Source organism: Athene cunicularia, assembly GCF_003259725.1.
Source record: "Athene cunicularia isolate RWA chromosome Z unlocalized genomic scaffold, athCun1 chrZ_part2, whole genome shotgun sequence".
NCBI lineage: Eukaryota > Metazoa > Chordata > Aves > Strigiformes > Strigidae > Athene > Athene cunicularia.
In genome coordinates, this window is record NW_020799143.1 from 9,095,816 (window position 1) to 9,101,376 (window position 5,561).

Here is a 5,561-nt window from a genome sequence, read left to right on the forward strand (position 1 = left end):
AGACAAAGCCAATTTTTATAAAAATATATATTTTTATTTGGGTTCAATCAGTTTAGGGTGGGAAGCAATAGGCAAAGCAGCGCTGGGTGCATGGAGAGCCGCAGCTCTGCCACACGCACCCCGAGTTCCAAAAAGCAGCGGTTTTTATACTCTTGTGCCATCGTCTTTAACCAATCTCCTCCCGTCAGAGAGTTGTCCTGCTCTTTTCCATTGGGTCAGTTGGGTTGCTGGGGTGCGTGTCCTCCTCCTATTGGGTCTTTTGAAAGTCTGGAAGCCTTGGTCTCCTGGCGCGCTTTTCTCCTATTGGATCTTTTTAAAGCCTCATGATCTCATCCTTTCCGCGGGCTTTTCTTCAAACAGCAGTTACATGTCAGCTCTGGGTGGGGTTTCTGGGACATGGTTACATTGTTCCAATCCGAATGGCCCACTTTACATTTAATTGTTTAACTTTTACAGATCATTCAAGTGTACCTACCCGCCTTGCCCAGCCTAGCACATTAGTTACAATAGTTTATTACACTAGCTTATATCTAAAGAGGTTAGACATGAGATCCGATAGGACAGGGTTAATTTATCTTGACGTTTTTCTTTAAAACAAACTGAAAGCTAAGAAGAACAAAAATCTTTACCAATGTTTATCAAATCATAACATTTGTATCATCCCATCTTTGTAATAGTAAAATCAGAATCAGCTTAAAGCTAGGAAATGGACACATTTCCCCTTTCCTTTTCACTCATCCAGGGCAAAGAGAGATATTTTCTTTAAGAAATAAAGAAGTAAATTAATTAAGATACTACATAATGGTATCTAGGAGTTCAGATTTTCTCTTTGAAGTCTTGTTAATCAAATGCTTCAAACATCATAGTGAGAAGCGAGCCATGAATGACCCCCATAAAGTGAAATGCAATTCACTAATTAATACATAAGGTTTCAAAAAGCAAGTGATGACAGCTGATAATGTGCAGAAATACAATGTAACATGTAGATGCGGTTTAGCACTGTATAAGAGAAGGCCACTTGGAAGCTATTGATTATGAAATTACTGCAGTAGGACTATTATTCCTGGCTCTCATGATTTACTAGTGAAGAATTTTAGCCTGTCTTGGCATTCACTAAGGTAGTTTTAACTAATTTAATGAAAATATGCGTATGCCAACTAGCTAAGTTATTGTTGTTTCTTTGTTGCTTTTAACTTTCTAGCCTTCGCATGTTCCTACCTGTAATTCCTTGTCATCTTTCCATGTAACCTGATACTTCAGCCGCTGGGTTTTGGACAAAACACATAAATCACAGGTTTCCCTCTACACATTAGATGTTCATCGAGGGGGCAGGGACACAGAAAGGTGCACATAAAAAGGGGCATGGCAAGTAGTCTTCTCTTGAAGCATGTGTTGTGATAAGTTACTATCCTGGGGCATGGGTATGACAGTGTTTTCAGAAAATGTGTGGATGCCTGAAACCTCTCTGATTCCAGTCGTTTGTGTATGACCCTGGATACGACAGAGGGGCAGAACAGTAGCACTGGTAGATGCACTTACTGATGATTAAACATTCAGTATCCACACCAACAGCACAAGCTACATCAGCTATGATTTATGCCTGGCCCCTGACACCTGCTCTGAGGATCACATATGCCGTTTGTGATAAACAAGCCTTAAGTGCAAAGATGCAGTGGTCCTCCATATTGGGACCAGTATTTTTCCCCAGTCCCAACTACCTTCCTTGAGCAGTCACCAGCATATACCAGCGTTTGGTGGGCAGTGGGGCTGCCTATTGACTACTTGTACTGACTGAACAGAGAAGGTATCAGGTACTGACATCTAGCATGTAGTCTGAACCAAAGACATGCCCAGGAAGAGCTTCTTGGCAGCCTTTGGAATGGAAACTGGGATGTATGAGACCATCAAGCAAAGCCTTTTCAGCCCAGCTGAATAAATAGGGAGAGCAGCAACAGCTCCACCACTGGCCCTGGCTTTGCCTACACAGAACAGCTACACTTGGGGCTGGGTCCAGTTTTAAACATATGTACCGTGCACCCTGGACTCTCAGGAGTTAGACAGATTTGGTTGAGCTGTGGAGAAACAATACTGAAAGTCTGAAATTGCTCTAGACATACACGTAATCAATAATTCAGCTTTGGGAACATCTCTAATGAAAGCTGAGGCACGCACATGGAGGGGCTGCAGGAGTTAAGAACTTTGTCCTTCAACTGGTACCCACCCACTCCCTATCCTTACAAGTCTGTCTGTAGTTGTGTACCCGAAGCCATGCACGATATCTTTAACTGAGATGATTCTCTAAAGTCTCAGACAAGTTTATAGAACAGTGACTCCTCTCCTTATGACTCTGCATTTGATAATTAATTTTAGGTCAGAGTATCTCATTTCCCAGTATGCAGTTCTGCCTCTGTAATTTGTCTAATATCTATAAAGAGAGGCCATTAGCAAGGTCTTTTGACTGGTGTCTCCAAAATTTCTTGAGAAAAAGATAAGGATGCTAAAGCGGGCTTTCATGAGTTATCTTGCACAGTGACTTCATCCTCTTATTTAGGGATGAGGAATGAGCAAAATCACCAGCAGATACACACTGAACTAGTCTCTCATTTAGTTTTCTTCAGTAATCTGCTGAATAGACAAGTATTAAAAAAGAAGCAAAGATCTACCTGCTACTACAAGACATGTCAGAAACCAAAAAACAGATGTTTTCATTTAGGGTGGCCTTCTCATACTAGCCACTTGAAGCAAAATAGTTTAGATATTTGTTTCCATATGCAAAAGTTTAAGATTTTGATACTAATATTCAGTCCATCCTATACTCTGCAAACAATCTGTGTGAAACGGACCTCTAGTGGTTAAACTGGTCATTTCTTCAAATCCTTACTGCCTGGTGAAGTCCTACATGCAACACTTCGGGGTAAATCCTCCATTCAGGATCCTGGCTGAATATTTCAAAATCTAAGAATGACATAAGATTTTTAGAAATATAATTCCCTTTGACTCCAGTTTGTGTGGATACAATGGGAAGAAAATATTCATATAATTTATCAGTTATTCAACTTAACTCTGTTTGTATTCAATGTTTAGGTTACACATATTTGGATATGTGGCTCATTCAAGGCTCATTAAGGAAGTCTGGAGACATTGGTACCAACAGTTATATGACAAGACTGAATCTGCAACAGAGATCTTCCACTACACAGTGCTGTGTAATGAGCAGTCATCATTCACAGTACCAAAGCAACTGTAAAACATCTCGCCTGAAAAAGACAATTACACATGTGCAAAACAGTGTTAGCAGACTGGCTGAGTCATTTTAAATCTCTTCAGTTCTTGGATTCATGCTAGTGAGAGGAAGTTTTCGCTTTTTTTAATTAAAGCTTTCTGACTCTCACACCTTGAGAGAAAAGCCAGAAATGAATGAACCATAAAGACTGGCATTAAACAAACAAACAAACAAACAAACAAACAAAAACTCCAAACCCACACACAAACAAACAAAAAATCCCAACAAAAACACTGCTAATTTTAAAAATATTGTCTTTAAACCAAACTGTCACTTGGAAAGCAGATTCATGCCTGGCATGCAATGAACCAATCTTAACATGCTCAGGAGAGATATTACAATTTATTCAGGCCTGGGTGCTCTGTAGATTTTTCCACAAATCAAGCACAACAACAGTAGGGTTTCAAATGCCTTTTATACACAAAAATCAGAAGTTAGTACTATTCCTTAACATGCCTATTAGATACTGATTGGTTAGTAATTAACATATAATTATAATACAGCTTACATAATGCTTCTAATACTATGCATGCACAAAAGAAGGGTCTTAACTTGGGCAGGGGTCTTTTTGACCTGTGCGTGTGTCTTTTAGTATTATAATAAAGGCAGTTCACTTTAAGGACAGCCAAAAGTTGGTTTCATTGCCAGGTTAACTGATCGATTAATCATTTTGTCAAGTTGTCAAATAACTCATTTTCTACACAATTCTATATACATTGTCTTTATGGTCGAGGACTTTCTAGTTATTTTCTAGAGCACAGAGGATAAAGCCTATTCTTTATAAATTTCAGTGTCCCACCTGACCAGCCTTATGATTATCCCCAGGTGTGGAGTAGCTATAGCTACTAGCTTAATTATTAACCATGAAATTTAGCAAATATGAAGACTACTATATCAAAACTTCATTACTTTTTTGTGGGCTTGACACAATTTATTTATTGTTTTTATCACTTGAGGTAGAAAGAGCTTGCAGTAATGTTGCTTGTTTAAAACTCTTTCTTGACCTTACCTAGTTAATTTGTCATACCCTTGGATAGAGACAGTCTCTTGCAATATAACCACAGTTCCCCTGGTATTGTGATGCACTGCTGTTAACTGAAGCCTTCAGGTGCAATCATAGTGTAAATTATAATACCGTAGAACTTTAAACCAAGAGAGTCAATTAAATTTTTTTTATTTTTTTTTTCAGTAACAAGGTTGTATTGTAGAGGTGGCTGCCAAGTTGAGCATAAATCTCAGCCTTCATTTGGTAAACTCAGTTGTTCAACTTCTATGTAAAAAGAAGCATTGATTACATTAAATTAAGTTTTCCTCCAAAAAAAAATCTTTAAAAAAATCTAAAAACCCCTAAATATAACCTCACACTGTGTCTAATTATTCTCACTATAATCCCATATCAAAAGTTATTCACTTTTCAAGAAGAGTTGAAAATTTGGGGTTTTTTTTCTTGCACTAGGCCTTGAAAACCAAGGCAAGTTATATCTTCTTTCTTTTCCAGACGTTATGAATAATAAGAAGAAATCAGGCTTCTTAGTTGCTCTTCTGCAACACTGTTGTCAACAGAAAACCACCAAAACCTCAAGGCAACCTCTGTAACCTCACAAGTTAAATCTAGTTAGGATTATTGAATACCACCAGCATCAGTGACTGTTCCTTGGAAATTTTTTTGCAGAATCGCAGAGTGGCTGAGGTTGGAAGGGACCTCTGGAGGTCATCTGGTCCAACCTCCTGCTTGAGTAGATTGCATGTCTAGATAGCTTTGAATTATTTCCCAAGGAGTGGAGATTCCAGCAGCTCTCTGCCCAACCTGTGCCAGTGCCCTGTCGCTCCCACAGCAAAAACTGTTTCCTGACGTTCAGCAAGAACCTCCTGTGTTTCAATCTGTGCCCACTGTCTCTGATCCTGTCACTGGGCACCACTGGAAAGAGCCAGGCTCTGTCTTCTTTGCATCCTGTCCTCAGGTATTCATATACATGGATGAGATTACCCTCATGAGCCTTCTCTTTTCCAGGCAGAAGAGTCACAGCTTGCTCAGCCTTTCCTCATACAGTTTAGCAAAACGGATAAGCTGTCTGGTAAAAATAGCTGAATATGTAAAGCTTTTTCCAGCAGTGGGAAACGCTGAACATCAGCACCAAACAGCTACGGGCTGCTTGAGCTGTAAGCCACTATCTCCGACTTTAAACGAGAGGAATAGCTTCAGCTTAACGAGATAAATAGCTTCTCCGCATGATTTAAAAGTGAGCAAAGTTTTGCCGGCCAACAGTATGAATATATA

General features: G+C 39.3%; 1 protein-coding gene across 1 annotated transcript in view; it reads right to left on the reverse strand.

The window, feature by feature from the left end:
- The window catches only part of GADD45G (growth arrest and DNA damage inducible gamma), a 17,319-nt gene that overhangs the window by 11,163 nt on the left and 595 nt on the right, over positions 1-5,561 (reverse strand). The window lies entirely within an intron of this gene.